This window comes from Puma concolor, chromosome D1 (genome assembly GCF_028749965.1).
Source record: "Puma concolor isolate L17-30 chromosome D1, mPumCon1.1.hap2, whole genome shotgun sequence".
NCBI classification, from domain to species: domain Eukaryota; kingdom Metazoa; phylum Chordata; class Mammalia; order Carnivora; family Felidae; genus Puma; species Puma concolor.
Window position 1 is genome coordinate 79691119 of NC_141676.1, and position 17469 is coordinate 79708587.

Consider the following 17469-nt stretch of genomic DNA (forward strand, 5'->3'; position numbering starts at 1 on the left):
TTAAAAATGTGGCACTAGAATAAAGTAATGCCAAGGTGTTCAATTTGCAGCATGCTAGTGAAGCTTGGAAGTTTCATTAAAAAGTTGATGTTCTCTATGCCTTTAGCCATGGTTCTTAGAATAAGGAAGTGATTCCTGGGTTATATTTTGTTAAAGATATTATCACTATGTTCATTGTTAACATTAATGTCTAAATATTCTGTCTGCAGAAAGCTGATGATCACAAGGAAAGGTAAAAGAAACTGAAAATATTTTTAGAATCCATTGGCGTTTTCTATCCCCGTAGTCACTTTTTCCCAAACCTACAAATGGTCTCTCTGCTGAACGACTACCTTCTAACTCTTCTGTCATCCAATAAAATGTAAATATCATGTCAATACTTTCCTTAAAGCTTTACAATATCTTTTTAGGGGTCTTAGAATAAAGGTCAATATCACTAACTTAAACTTTAAGGACTTGTATGATTTGGATTCCTTTTCCCTCCACAGCTTTATCCTGACAACTGCCATCTATGTTCAAGCTAAACTGACCACCTGTCAGTGCTATGCTTTCCTTATAGTAGAGGTTCACATACAAAACATAAATATTTCAGGGGCAACCATCTGAGGTTATAAACAATTTTTACAATTATGTCACATTTATATGTATCCTATTGAGTAGAGTTTTTAAATTTCATCTTATTTGGTGGACTTCAGATACAGATTGAATTAAGCATACCTTTCAGTTTATGACCTAAATCTTCATTAGTTCTTCAAGGCCTTCCTGTTCTTGCTTCATTCCTTCTTCTATTTTTATACAAAACTACCCAATATGTTGATATGCATCTTCCATCTATATTTATCTTTAATGTATATGTGTATATAGGGCTGTTTTTTCCATGTATATATTTTTAAATTTCATAATTATATCATATCATGATTTAAGATAATTATCAGCTCTGCTTTGTTTGGAAGGAAGAGTTGAATAAGTCCAGCTCTTTGGATTGCAGGAAACCTAATTTGTTTTAACTGATGAAATCTGGGTGTGTCGATAGAGGGAGATTAGAAGAGCTTCTCTGGGCATTGATTTTCACTTCCTGCTATAATCTACAATATATTTGGTGTATGTAAATTTATTTGTTATAAAGCAAATAATCTTCATTGATAAAATGGAACTTGTATGAGTCTGATCACTGATGAGTAATGTTTAGAACCTTTCATTACATCTGCCTTCTTCAAGACCATTCTTCTGATTTCTTCATCTGCTTGATATCTTGGATTCATTATTACTTCCTGCTTATTTCCCTTCACTTGATTAATACCTTATGTATCCTTCACATTTCAGCTCAGGCATTTGCTTTGAAGCTCAGAACAAGTAATGTCTCTTTTATATATTATCTCTTCTCTAATTTTCCTTTGTTTTCAAATAGTAATTAAATCTCTCTCTCTCTCTCTCTCTCTCTCTCTCTCTCTCTCTCTCTATCTGTCTATATATATATCTGTTTCCAATTTAGAATATAAGTTCCTTTTTTGGTAGATTTATTGTTTTCTTTTATTCTTTTCATTTTGAATTTTTTATTTATTTTCTTAATATATATTCAAGTTAGTTAGCATATAGTGCAACAATGATTTCAGTAGTAGATTCCTTAATGCCCCTTACCCATTTAGCCCATCCCCCCTCCCACAACTCCTCCAGTAACCCTCTGTTCTCCATATTTAAGAGTCTCTATGTTTTTGTCCCCCTCCCTGTTTTTATATTATTTTTGCTTCCCTTCCCTTATGTTCATCTGTTTTGTATCAGAGTCCTCATATGAGTGAAGTCATATGGTATTTGTCTTTCTCTGACTAATTTTGCTTAGCATAATACCCTCTAGTTCCATCCAATGAAGTGGAGTAAAATGCATGAGTTGTTGTATTTCTATCCTTAATGACCAGTGGTATTCTTAGTTTTTAGTATGTGCTCAATAAATATATGTTGAATGATCAATGAGAATGGCACGATTTTATAGAAAGCAAGAGTCATTGTTGACTTTTTTGAAGAAAAGACAAACCTAAAAGTAAGAAGGTTGATTTAACATTACAGCAATATTGTCTTCTGAAACATTTGATTATTTAAAACTGAAAGTGGAGAAAAATGGAAGTAGGAAAGATCAGGCTATATTTTCCAGAGATATATGCACAAACAGAGGGCTAGTTCTAAATTGTTTTTTATGTATACAAAGTTTTTTGGCATGTCTAATCACCTCTGTGATTAGAGCAGGCAGGAGAAAGATGGAGTCTTGGTCCCAGTGAATCTCAGAATGAATAAAGTTAATCTATAGATCCATCCTGTAGTTCTTTCCTCTGTCCCACAATGTAGAGTGTGGATAGATATATCTATTAACATGCAGAATCTTCATTTGCTTCCCTAACATATCAGTGAAATACTATGGTAGAAAGGATCCTTGGAATTGTCAGCTGCTGTATACCTCATGCCTCACCTCAGCCAAATAATAGTCAAAGGCAATAATGCATCCCTGGGTGAATTGCAGGGAATACATCTATCATCAAAGTCAAAGCTGCATTGGTGGTGATTGTTTATATATACCCACATAACTTACTTTTGGATCTAGTGAGAATGTAAAATAATACTTATAAAACAACTATATAATTATAAGTTTATTCAAATGGTGACACTAGTCATAGTTACTATTCCATATTGATATCAACAAAATAGTGATATGCAACCTATTGATCTAAGTAATTATTTACATTCAATGCAATCAGTAAAAACACCAAAAACAATTCATTTTTATCTCTCAAGGAAAACAGTATATCATGACTTTCTTAGCTCAGGATTATGCCAGTTCTCATTTACACTATTATGATATAGTCTGCAGGAAGCTTGATCATTTTGATATCCCCCAGAATATCACCTTTGTCCAATATACTGATGTTATTGTGCTAGCTGAGTCTAGTGAGCAGGACATCAAAAACATCCTAGATATCTTAGACACAAGAGTACAAGAATTTATAAGAAAGGTCAAGGGCTTGTCACATCTTTGAGAATTCTGGGAGTCCGGTTCTGGGCATGTCAGAAGACCTCTTTTAAAGTAAAAAACAAGTTGTTCTTTGAGCCACCTATTGAGTTGAAAGAAAAATACTTGATGAGATTCTTTTGGATGTTAGAGGCAAAAAAAAAAAAGCAAGCTTGATTCTGTATTCCATTTACCAGATACTATCAGTATCTGGTAAAAACCTATAATACTATCAGTTTTAACACTTCCCAGACTAAGACAGTAGTCTGTATCACATCCAGGCTCTGGAAAAATCAGCTCCATCACTTGGATCATATGATCCAACAGACTAAATTGTACTTGAACATTAAATAGTGTATAGAGATATTGTCTGAAGGCTTTAGCAAGTTGCAATAAGAGAATCATAATGAAAATTCTCAAATGTTGGAATAATGACAAAAATTTTACCTTTAGTAGTATAGTTTCTATCATGTTATTGGACCCATGTAGACACAGAATGCCTGACCATGGGACACTGAGTGCCTATTAAGACTAAGATATTCAGGGTGCCTGGGTGGCTCAGTTGGTTAAGTGTCCAACTCTTAGTTTCAGCTCAGGTCGGATGTCATGGTTGGTGGGATAGACCCCTGCATTGGGCTCCTCTCTGAAAATGCAGAGCCTGCTTGGGATTTTCTCTCTGCCTCTCCCTCTTTTTCTCTCTCTAAAAATAAATAAACTTAAAAAAAAAACACTAAGATGTTCATTATAAAAAGATATGCCATTTGATCCACCTCAGTCAGAAAGTTTGAGCAAGCATTCTATTATTAAAAGAAAATTTCATACTGTGAAGGTACCCAACGATGTTTTCATGGCACAAGTAAGCTTCATGCAAATATGGCTTATATTCTAATGATACCTGTTCTGAAGAGGCTCATAGTCTCTCTCTGAACCTAAAACAATGGCCTTATGTGGAGCTTCCTATATCGAGTTAAGAGAATACCCAATTAACCAAGTCTGTGCCTGGCATATAGATGGATGCACATGATATTTAGTACCATCAGAAATACGCAGTGCAACACTATAACCTCACTGCAAATAGCTCTGATAAATACTGTGGAAAGAAAACTTACGAGTGGAAGAGATTTAGACAGAAAATCTGGTTGTCTACTTTGTGTAGAATGAGAGACAGCCTGAAGTAGAGAGACAGATTAAATTCATGAAGAGTGGTTAATGGATTGGACAATTTGCCAAGGACTTGGAAAGAACAAGATGACAATTGGCTACAAGGGAGTCTTCAGAAAGGGTATTTGGAGAATAGGTCCAGTGTTAACTATATCTGTGCCCATGTAAATTTCTAGTAGAAAGTTTCTGGACAGAGAAACTTATCAAGGATCAGGTTGCCCATTCTGCAGCTGTCAGTAAGCCTCTTTCCACAGTTGTTCCTGTTTTGGTCAATGTGCCTATTTATTATCTGGAGATAGCAGTAGGGACAAAAGCTATGCAAGAACTTAACCACATGTGCTTTCCTCACCAAGGCTGCTCTGGCTATGGCAGCTGCTGACAGCAACAGACACCAGCCTGCTATGGGACCTTTTTATGTCCACTCCCTGGAAGCAGGCTCATTACATTGAATTATTTCCATCATGGAGAGGCAGTAATTTGTCCTTAGAGGAATGGACACATAAATTTGTATACGTATTTGCCTTTTCCACTTACAGATATCTTGCTAGCATCACCTCAGAATGATTTATTAATCTCTAAGATACCGAAAGAACACCATCTCTGTCCAGAGAATGAATTTCATGTTGAAGAAAAGAATACAGCAATGGTTCTCTAATGATATACAATGGTTATGTCAAGAAAAAAACTGTAGAAAGGCCCACTGGAGTCTCAATTACAGAGTCACTGCAAAACAACATATAATTAGATTGGTGTGTCACCCAACAGGGTATAACATATGCTTAAAACAAAGACCAGTATAGGACAACCTTTTCTAGATTTCCTAATTTTTAAGGATCCATAAATGAAGAGGTGAAGCTGAAAGTGCCCTTTCCTATAATTACACCTTATATTTTATTAAATTATTATTTTTTTATTTCTATTACTACAGTCTTGAGCTTGGTGGGTTTAAATGTACTAATGCTCAAGATGAAAGTAATTCCTTTAGGAAACACAGCCAAGACTATCTTCAATTAGAAGCTGATACTGCCACAAGACAATTTTGCACTCCTCATGCTATTGAACTGGCATGCTTCATGAATAACTCTACTGGCCAGGACATTGATCTGGTCCATAGCCTAGGTAAATTCGATTATGGCTACATAACGTGGAAAATAGAACAATGTTTGGAATCCAGAGAATCACTTGGCTGCAACTCAGTTTTCCCATATTCAATAATAACGAGTAATGAGAAACTGCAATAGCCTTGTGAAGATAGGACCTTTAAAAGTTATTATAATGATAAAAGTTTGAATCATCCCTTCAGAAAAGAAAAGAGAGGGGTGCCTGGGTGGCTCAGTTGGTTGAGCCTCCGACTTTGGCCCAGGTCATGATCTGTGGTTTATGTTTTCGAGCACCACATCAGGCTCTGTGCTGACTGGCTCAGAGACTGGAGCCTGCTTCAGATTGTGTCCCTCTCTCTGCCCCTCCCCACCTCTGTCTCTCTGTCTCCCCCACCCCCCAATAATAAAATAAACATTAAAAAAAAAGAAAAGAGAAAAACAGTTGAGGTGTTGACAGAAGGCAGGGAGAGATAGAATGTGTAAAAAGGAAGCCATGATTATGACTTAGGACTTATTGCAAACTACAAAATGGGAAATGTAGCAGCTCTGGTGTTACATGTTCTTTCCTTTTATTCTACTAACATATACACCAGTACTACTGGTGGCTAATTTTTACTGTTTTAACCATACCCTACTATTACATGATAGCTGATAGGATGTTGCATTTTTCCTTCATTGGGAAAATGAAAGTTTCTTCATCTAAATGAATTATGAGTGCTGTGTTATAAATGAGTATTGGCAAAACCACTGGCATACTCACAAGTTTTATGCCTTATTATTTTCAGCTCTGTGACTAGGGAGGTTAACCAATCTATAAACTGCAGTATATGAACCCCTCATTCCCTTGATTTCTGCTGAAGATTAACAGTAATTGAAAGTATGTAAAGGAAGGGAGAGATTAAAGTAAAGTATGACTCTCGTTTGCTCTCTCATGCTTCTCCATAGTTTCACCATAGTTTGGACAATGGCTGTTTGCTCCCATGGCCATGACCTATGTAGGTCAGCCTCTGTTCCTTGGCTCCTACTCTTGTAGGTTCTGCTTCAGCCTCTTCTCCTATGAGACCAGTGATGATAATGGTGGTAATGTTTTCTCACTGTTGATAATCCTTGCATACTTCACCATCAATTGTGGATTTTCTGATCCACACAAATACTGTGAAAAGCTCTTTTATTAAATTCTGTTTATGTGTACCCTTTATGTGTGCCATTGATTTACGCCAGTACCATGAAAAAATAAAGGTTTTTATAGTTTCTTCCAACTCTTATATTTTAAGTTTCTACAGGCAAGAGATAATTTTCATACAGTGTAAATATAAAATATAATGAGGTTTTGGAAATTTATATGGCACAATTTAATTAATTCTATGTCCCACACTATTGATTTTAAAATGTCATCCTTTATAATGCTACAGCTAAATAGGGTACTCCTTTATACATATGTAGTATTTAGATTTATTTTATACTGAGACATGTAGAATAATAACCTTATAAAAAGAAATACATTTTTTAAAAGGAGGAATAATTATGTGGAACTGTAGCTAAGTTGTGAGGAGAATTTATCGTTAGTTAAAAAAATAACAAACAAAAGCCTCTAGAAAGTACAAATATGACTTTCATACCCATTAAGTCATGGTCATGCTATTTTTTTCCCTTTTTACAATAGCACATCACAGAAACTTGTTCATTCTCCCTTGTGACCTTGTGAAGGAGAGCAAACATGTTCCTTTATCACCTAAAACATTTTATTCATTGTAAAATGGGCACCATGACACTGTGGCTATTTTAAGCCTTCCATTGTTTGTCTAAAATAGATTCTGCTGGCAGAATGTGTGTTCTGAAAATTGTTTGCTTGGTGTGCTCATTACTTCATGTCAACGTTCAGAATGGCAATTTCGAACAATTTCTAAACATTTTTTTTTTTTTTTTTTTTTGCCAAATAGGTGAAGTGGATGATGCTATTTAAGTAGTTTGTGAGATATGGGCTGAGAGAACGAGGCATTATTCTGGGTGAGATACAGGCAAAGAGAGACTCAAAGACTATTATGTGTCATGGGATAGATCAGCTTTCACAGAAATGGGGAGAATGGTAATCAGATGTAAGGCTAACAAGCTTGCAGTTCTTGTTAAGGTCAGGAGCAAATTTTACACATATAAACAACAGGAGGTTAATTGATATAAATGGGATAAAACATACTCAATAGGTCAAATAAACTTATTTTTATTTCCCAAGTCTTCCCAATAGATGTAACATCCTATAAATCACATTTAATTATGCCTCTAATTTTCTAAAAGTTGTAAACTCTAAGTATGCCTTTTTTAGAACTTCTCATTGCCAATGGAAATAAATAATTTCAAGCCCCAAACTGGCTCCCCCATCTTAATTATGAATATTTGTTTCTACATACCTTACCTTCTAGAACTGTGGCTTTCCATCATTACTCTGACATATCTTGATGCATATTCTGATAAACATGTAATATTTATTGTTGTTTCATGTTTGCTGAGCTGAATTGCCTGTGCAATGTGTGTAAATCAGCATTTAGTTTGTAGCATGCAAATTTTTAGTCAACGAGCCAAAGATAAATTAGAGTTCACTGGAATATGTGGAAACTTGACTATAAAAAGTTATATATCCCCATTCTAGCCATAGTGATCATACTCTGCCACAGCACATTATATACCTTCACAACTTTTTGCCTTATTCCCCCAATTTCCTTTGCTTGGAGTATGAACCTAAGGCCTATTGCTCAACCACCATACACACTCAAGCCACACAAATTTTGGGAAGTCTTAACCCCCAGGCTGTTCTCTGATCTCTCAAATATTTCTTCATGGCTTCATTAGCTCAGGTATGTGACTATGTTATGATTAATCTGTGTAAGTGAACTGCTTCAGAGTAGGATTAAAATTAGTTATCTGTATGGGGCACCTGGGTGGCTCAGTTGGTTAAGTGTCCAACTCCGGCTCAGGTCATGATCTTGAGGTTTGTGAGTTCGAGCCCCACATCAGGCTCTGTGCTGACAGCTCAGAGCCTGCAGCCTGTTTTGAATTCTGTGTCTCCCTCTCTCTCTGCCCCTCCCCCACTCATGCTCTGTCTCTCTCTGTCTCTCAAAACTAAATAAATGTTTTTTTAAAAATTCTTTTAATTAGTTATCTGTAGTCTTAGCACCTAAAAAATAGCTTACATCCTTGTGAGTGCTCAAAATTGTTTGTTTAAGGGATAAACATCTCCAGCCAGGACCAGGAATCCATGTAGATGTATACCTAAGAAAACGCAGCAGCACACTAAAAAACTCAAAGTAAACTTTGATTCCAGGTTAAAATGTTTCTATATACTGGTGTCTTCCATACCCTTGAATACCTTGTATTCAGATGTTTCCATAGGAGAAAATTGAAATCAAAGAGAAGGTCAAAAGTTGTAATTATGTCCTATTTTTGAAAAGGATAAAGGAGAGAAGTTAGAAGGCTGGGACTGGAGTTCTAGCCCTGCCATTATCTGTCTGGGTGACCTTGGAAAGAATAATTGCAAGAACAAGAATAAATTTCTAGTAACAAGTGCATTAATACCATCATCAATAACGATTATAACAGATGGGATGGAATTTGTAGCACATGACTCAAACTATGTCAAGCACATAAACAACCTAGACAGTTATTCAACTAATATATACATACATACATGTATACATATATACATATATATATATATATACACACATATATATATATATATACATATATATATACTATATATATAGTATTTATAATTAAACATGGTATACTGAATACCTTATTTTTTTATATGCTTTCTCCAAAACCTCTATGGAGTGTAAAGGAACAGTTTTATTAAAAAGTGCAGACACCCAAGGGAAAAGTTGAGGAGATCATATCAATTGAGAAAAGACATTAAAATTTTAGAAAATTGTGAGTATTGGTTAATGTAGCGCAGGAGAGAAAGCTTTAATCTATCACTTGGCAGAGTTAAGAGCCAACAATACACAAACTTACTTACACTTCAAAACCACAGAGTCTCAGGATATAGAGTATACCATTTCAATGAAGGCAGGGATAAGGCATGGGAATGAAAATAAGAAGAATGCTTTGGGGGTGCCTGGGTGGCTCAGTCGGTTCAGCACCTGACTTCAGCTCAGGTCATGATCTCATGGTTCATGAGTTCAAGCCCTGCAACAGGCTCTGTGCTGATAGCTCGGTGCCTGGAGCCTGCTTCAGATTCTGTGTCTCCCTCTGTCTCTGACCCTGCCCCACTCATGTTCTGTGTCTCTCTCTGTCAAAAACAAATAGAAACATTAAAAGATTTTTTTAAAAAAAGAAGAATGTTTTAAACTATTTAAAAAACAATTGGATGCTTTTCTGCTCAATATTCCCTCCTTTACCCTGCACAACAGGTGAAGGGAAGAAAAGAAAGCCTATTCCAAGGAAATTTAAAACTAATGAGCTCTAGGCTTGAAAATATTGAACAAAGTTAAGAGGGGTGGAAAGAAGTGAGGATAAAAACAGGAGAATTAGATGAATGTCTCCTCATTAAACTCTGAGACCACATCCTGCTTTTCTCACTCAGCTTAGAAAATCCTGAAAGTCAGACTTATACCACCATTAGGATTAACCATCTGGCACAAGACAAAAAGTTGATAAATGCTGATATTTATAGACCAAATGAAACAACTTAGTGTCTGCCAAATGAGTAAAACCCATTCATATTTTAGTCCCTCTCACACCACAAATATTACAATTGTTAGTTCCTCAGTCATAAGTAGGAACAAACAACTAACACATTTGAGAAAATCATCTAAATTTAAAGATAGACACTAAGGGTGCCTGGGTGGCTCAGTCAGTTAAGGAGCCCACTCTTGATTTCAGCTTAGGTCATGATATCAAGGTTTGCAAATTTGAGTCCCACATTGGGTTCCACACTGATGGTGTGGGGCCTGCTTGGGATTCTATTGCCCTTTCTCTCTGCCCCTCCCCTGCTCACACACACACAGTCTCTCTCTCTCTCTCTCTCTCTCTCTCTCTCTCTCTCAAAAATAAATAAAAAAAAAAAAAAACATTTACAAATATAAAAAAAAATAAAGGCAGACATTAAGACAAATATGTATACATAAGTCAAGCAAAATGAAACCATCTGAGGAAACAAGAATAATAAGAAAAAAAAATTTCAGGGGCGCCTGGGTGGCTCAGTGGGTTAGGCGACCAACTTTGGCTCAGGTCATGATCTCGCAGTTTGTGAGTTCGAGCCCCACGTCAAGCTCTGTGCTGACAGCTCAGAGCCTGGAGCTTACTTCAGATTCTGTGTCTCCCCCTTTCTCTACCCCTCTCCTGCTCATGTTCTGTGTCTCTCTGTCTCTCAATAAATAAACGTTAAAAAAAGTTAAATAGAAAAAAGAAAAAAAAAACTTCAGTAGCAGCAAACACAACTTAATAGTAACTACAGTAACCAAGAGAAGACAGAGTTTCACGGCATATAAGAACCAGAAGGATTTATTTTTTAATATAATATTCAGATAATTAAAATGCAGATATTAAAGATTTGAAAAAATAAATTTTTGCAGAAATAAAATGTTATTTGAAGGCCCATTTGAGAAAGTTGAGGATATGACACAAAAGGTAGAAGAACATTACAGAAAAAAGAAAAACTGTTGAGTTAAGCCAAGCAAATTAGAGAAACTAGGTTTCAAACTATGAGAAGAGATAAAATGAACTAGAATATATTATCAAAGATATTATGAAAAAAATTACAATAAACTTTCCCTAAGTAGAAGTGATGTGAGATTTCAGATTAGAAAGGTCACCCACTGAGGGTCCCCCAAATTATCCCAAAGCATATCATCATACAATTTTTGAACTCTCAAAGAGACATTTTGAGGGGAAATATCTATATCTATCATTATCTATATAAATATCACATCAAAGAAGTGGTAAGCAAAATGACACAGTACTATTTCCCAACTTAAAATTCCACACCAAGACAAACTATTTCAGTGCAGGGTACAATGAAGACATTTTCAGTTGTACAAAACTTATACTTTTAACCTCCTATGCACATTGTTAAGTTTTATTGAGACATATTCCACCAAAATAAGACAGTGTAAATTAAGAAAGAAAGATACATAATTCAACAAATAAGGATTCCACTACTCAAGAAGCGCAAAGGGAAATACCAGGATCTGTCGTAGTTTAGAAAGTCCCTAATAAAGCCCAATTCAGGAAGATTGAGAGCTGTAAAGGGTTGCAGTCAAGAAGGGAAAAAAAAAAATCTGTAACTGCTTGCCCATTTTACCATATTATGATTTTCCAGAGAATTTGAAAAAAGAAAAAATGATAAAGTATTAATAGAACCATAGAAAACATTTATGGAGTGCTAACTTGCACTAAGTAACTTGTTTATATTAACTTGCTAAACATAGCAAGCTTATAAATTTGGCAACTTTATTATTCTCATTTACAAATGAGCAAATTCTAGGAAAAGCAAATGCTTTAAAATAAGTAAAATATAATCATGCTACAATATGTTATCTCACTATGAATAATATTTAAATAATCATTAAAGTGCTAGCATGAAATATTTAACAAAAATTTATAAAATTGCTAGGGTGGAGATCAGGGAGGTATATCTGTAATAGGAAAGGGCATGAAGTCTCACAAGTATAAAAATGATCACTTACAATCTTCTATAGAGGGAGCTCAATAAATATGTCTAAAATTGTGATACCAAAAAATAGCAGCACTTTTAGTTACAAACATAGTCTCCCCTAGGTATGTAGGGTACAGGATAATACGTTGGTGGTTCCCTTTTTAACAACAATTTGGTTTAAAATGTGTGACAAAGTTCATGGGCTCAGGTAAGATATCAAGATTTGATTTATTGCAGATGTAGAGGAGAAGAGGTATTTACATTTTTAAGTGTCATAGTGGCCAGGCATCATTTCTTCCTTTTCAGGTCCGGGAACCATGGTATTGTGTTCTTTATTGTCAAAAGTGTCATTCCTGGCTGATTTCATTTGTGCCCATCCCCATGAGGAAAAAACATAGTGGTACTGTTATTACTCACAATGCAGTTTGTTCAGATTGTGTCTGTATTGAAACAATATAGGTCTTGCTCTACTGTTTCCTAATTCCACTTATTCAATGCTGGTTACAAAATTACTGTCTTAGAAAAGTGGTTTCCAATAACTCTGAACAGCAGCTAGTGTGTTACATTGATAATGATCACAAATGCAAGTTTTATCCAGAGTATGTGAATGAAAATTAGTTTTCTGGTTTTGTTAAATTTACAATTCAGAATTTTATAATGTAAATGTCTCACAACACCGTACCAAATATGTCTTCTCTGAACTACTTTAGACTGTTTCTAGGATATGATCTCTTTTGATGGAGGCCACACCTCCTCCTTCTATCCACCACCACCAGTGGAAGGTAAATAAAGGGTATTGGTTGGAGGAAGAAGAGTAGACCATTCATAAAAGGACTGCCTGTCTCTTGTGTAGCACACCTGACGACTGACCCTGCAGCATGACATCTCCTCACCCATTGGAGTTAATTAGAGGAATTTGATAAGGAGGGCCTATGGGCACTATGGAACAACAGAACTCTTGGAGAAAATGGCACAGCACTGCTGCAGGGCTAACAGTGGACAGTGCCAGTGGCAAGGGGCATCCAGGGTAAAGAATTCCTGCCATCATTACCAACACCACACACCCCACATTAGGGTACCGTAGCCCTGAAGTGGGGATAATTGGAACATGGATGGGGGAGATCCATTGAATGGGCTTATACATGCAGGTCTAGGCCAAGGATCAACAGTAGAGAGTTGATAGTCCAGGGTCTGAACTTGACCTTTGTCTGACATAAATGAAAGGGTCACACCAGATCAGCAAGTCAGCTCCATCTTGACAGTTCAATCGTGCAAGAAAGAAATACTTGCAATGTCCAGCAGGAATGGTCTGGTGTCAGGCCACTTTCCTGGAACTAGATTCATGTTTGCTTGGTCTACAAGTGCTAGTGGTCTGAAACATGGGGGGGGAAATACAAGGAAAAACAACTAAAGAATTGAAATACTGAACTGATTTATTCTTAGAGAGGGGCTAAGGAGAAAGAAAGGTAAAGTCAAGAGATAATTGTTTTTCATAAACTTTACTGTAGTATTCCTTAAGTTCTATAGATGTATTGCTTCCAGAAATAAAAATATGACTATATGAAAACAGTTTATTTTTATTTTTTTTCCCAGCTCCAAACTGCTATATTAAATCAGGCTTCTAGAGAACTAAATACACTATAAAATGTTAGAGGAAAATCCAGTTGCTTCTAATTTATATTTATATTGGTATATTCATATATATCACGATTGGTCTCTCAGAAGCCTGTAAGTTAATGACCAACATAGCCAAATGCAATAAAGAGGAGAAAGCTTAGTATTATTTGAAGTATAGAATTGTGAAGACAATTCTGGGCCCAAACTATGGCTCCAAGGTTGCTCATCTGTAGTTCTCTTCTTTCTAGGCCCTGTCTTCCCTCAGGCATTTCTGCTTGCTGTCAATTTAACACCACTAATGAGGACATTGATAACAGCTTAAGAAATGTTCCAGTCCCTTGGGTATTTTTATTCTAAAGCGGAGTGTCTTATTAGACAAAACCATTTTAAACCCAAAAGAAATAATATGAAAGGGGACTAATTTTGTCATTGGCAATAGGGTTGATATGTTGAGGCCTAAAAACTCTCCATCTACCCATAAGTTTTGTTTTGTAGTAGGCTGCATATTGTGATGTGATCCTCTTTACACACAACCTTGAGAAAAAGGTCAGCATTTTAAGGAAAAAATCATGCCGTACTGAGTAAAGCAGCACATTTTGATTTGTATTTACTTTCGTGCAGGCTATAGTACAGCTGAAGATGTGAGAAATATTTTGATTATGCTTATGCTGTTAATTATTTCACAGAACCTTGCAAGCTACCCCCATCCATGTTAGACCTCACTGAATAAACCTATGTAAGAATAGAGCATAATTTTTTGGCTATGTCTAAGTAAAACTTAACTGCATGAATAATGCGTGCATGCACACTGAGACACACACATAGTAACATCTCATTAGCTTTGTAGCATTAGAGATATGATTACTTTTTATATGGAATTCAACTTTATCTTATATCAGAAGTAATTCGTGTTCTTACAAAGCTCTTTCTAAATTATACCATGGTTCTTTATCTTCTAAAACACTAAATTGAAATTTTAAAATATTTCAGTGACATATGTTTCTTTTAATACATGAATTGACATAATGTTATATAACTGATAGCCTCGGGTTCTTGTCCATTTGCTAATGTTCAAAATGGTTCCAGAGAACTCTATTTTGTTTGTTTTTATAACTTTTTTTTCTTTTTCTCACTGCTAGGCTCTCCAATGTTACTTTTCGCTTCTGTCAGTATGTTATCTTCTAGATACTATTTTTTAAAATTATTTTTTACATCATTGAGTGCATAGTCAGTGCTCAATAAATGCTGTGTTAAATTAAAATACATTTCACTCTGCTCCTAGACAGTGCTGTTGTAAAGACATAATGAAATATTTTTACTGATTACACACTATTCATTTTTTTCTTTTATCATTCCAGCTACTTAATATGACTTGATTTGATCTATTTTGAAAGTAATTCAACCACTGATTGTTAAAGTCCTGGTTAATAAAATTTAGTTAGTTATGGTCAATATGAGAGTCCAAGTAATCACTAATATTTGGCTTCCTTTTCTGTGAGTAGCTGGAGTGCTGTCATACAAAGAGCTGGGTGTTGAAGAGGCTGACAGCTTTTATGAGGGGATTTGAAGCTATTGCTACATCATCCACAGGATGAGCTCTTGTCTTATAATTGCCATGACTCTGAAGAACTTCTGGCTCATAAGGAGCATATGTCTGAAGCCATGTCATTTGGTAGTTAACATTGATCTTTTCATTTACTTATGCTATCATCATAGCCCCTCCCTTCAAAGTAAATTATCTTTGAATGTCTATTTTAATGGCTATCCCCCACCCCTTCAAGGTGCTATGCAGTTTCACTTAGAAATTAGAAAACTGGAAGGCAGAAGACCATTTTAAAGATAGTTTATTTCATGACCTCATGTTTTAAGGGGCCCTGAAACCCTTGTCTCCAAGTAATCAAGGCAGTCATGTTTGACTTTGTGGCTACCCTAGACATAACTATTTGATGTATTAAATAGTATTTTTATAAAATTGACATCTGCTGTTTCAATGATACAACATGGACATTTTAGGCTTGTATTCAAAATGGAAATTGAATTTTATTACCTTGAAAATAAGGGCCAGAAACACTAATGTCCACATTAATGACTTTGAATAATCTCTAGTTATACTTCTAGAATAATAGCTCCAGGGATATTTGCTAGGATAGCAAAATACTGTTTTACCAGTAGGAATGGTGGCATCAACCTTAACTTGAATGACTATTTTAAAAGGCTAGTGATAGGGACACCTGGGTGGCTCAGTCAGTTAAGCATCCTACTCTTGATTCAGCCTCAAGTGATGATCTCACATTCGTGGGATCGAACCCTGTGTCAGACTCTGTGCTGACAGTGTGGAGCCTATTTGGGATTCTCTCTCTCTCTTTCTCTCTTTGCCCCTCCTCATTTGTCTCTCTCTCTTTCTCTATCAAAATAAATAAAAATTTAAAAATCAATAAATAAAAGAATTCCTCCTCAATTAAAAAAAATAAACAATTAAAAAATAAATAAAAGGCTAGTGATAGACCAAGGACTGTAGAATAATTTGACTCTCCATGTCAACTGGAGGAATTCTTTATATACATTTGTAGTAGATGCTTCTTTCTCTAGTCTTAAACTCTGAAAAAGAGACTATATCCAAAATCCGGCTAGTTCCTGACAATACTACACTTAGTGTTTGTTTAACTGAACAGACTAATTCAAAATACTAGTTGATACAGTTTCCTCTGATAAACAAAAAACTGATTCACTTAGAATATTATTCAATGAGTTTTTCTTAACTTCTATTTCCTAAGACAGTTTTGGTTCAACTGATATACACTTTTTACATGTTAATTTTACATGTGTTGATTTTTACTGATGGGCCATCTCTTCCCATAAAATATAGAACTACGGAGCTTAATGCCTCCTTGTGAAAATACACATCAAGTGTTAGACCAGCAAAAATGCTTGTGAATAAATTGAAATTCAGATTTTTTTTTTCTGTCTGGAATTTGAAAAAGAGATCCAGAGAATGAAGAATAATTGATTACAATTGGGAGCAAAACAAAACAAAAAAGATACACATGAAAAATGGACAAGAATGTTGCATCCTAAAGTAAATTCTATTGCAAAAGGCATGACAAGATCATTTAGATTCTCAAACCACTTAGTATTCTGAATAACCTTTGAGGAGGCTCACAGCTTTTAGAAGTCTCTAGAAAAAATTTGAGTCTCTGGGAAACTCAGTTTAGCTACTATTTCTGGGTTCCCTGTGAAGTGTGATCAGTTGGATTCTTTAAATTCTAGTGAGGACAAGGAAAAGATCACAATTCCTGCTTACAACTATGTTAAAGTTTCCACAATTTGGAGTGCACCAAGGAAGTCTATTCCCTGGTTCCAAAAGAACAGAAGAAAGATGCCTGAAAAAAATAATTTACCTTCTTTCTTGTTTTGGGTACAGTTTTATTGAGATATAATTCACATACCATAAAATTCACCTATTTTATTTGTGCAATTCAATGTTTTTTTCTTTGTTTGTTTTGTTAGTATATTCAGAGCTGTGCAACCATTACCACAATCAATTTTAGAAGATTTTCATTATCCCCTAAAAAATCACCTTGTTCTTTAGTGGTCATCTACTGTTTCCTCCATTCCCTTCAACAAGGTTCACCACTAATCTATTTGCTATCTCTAAATATTTGCTTAACATGGGCATTTCACACAAATTGAATTACATGCTATATAGTCTTTTTTTCCTGGCTGCTTTCACTTAACAAAATGTTTTCAAGGATTGTCCATGTTGTGTCTTATATTGGTACTTCAATTCTTTTATTGAAAAGCAATTTCTATGTATGTTTAGACTATGTTTTATCTATTTATTAGTTAATATATATCTGGGTTGTTGATGCTTTTTGGCTTTTAAGAATAATGGTGCTATGTGAACATATGTTTTCATTTCTCCTGGGAGTGGGGCAGTAACTCTG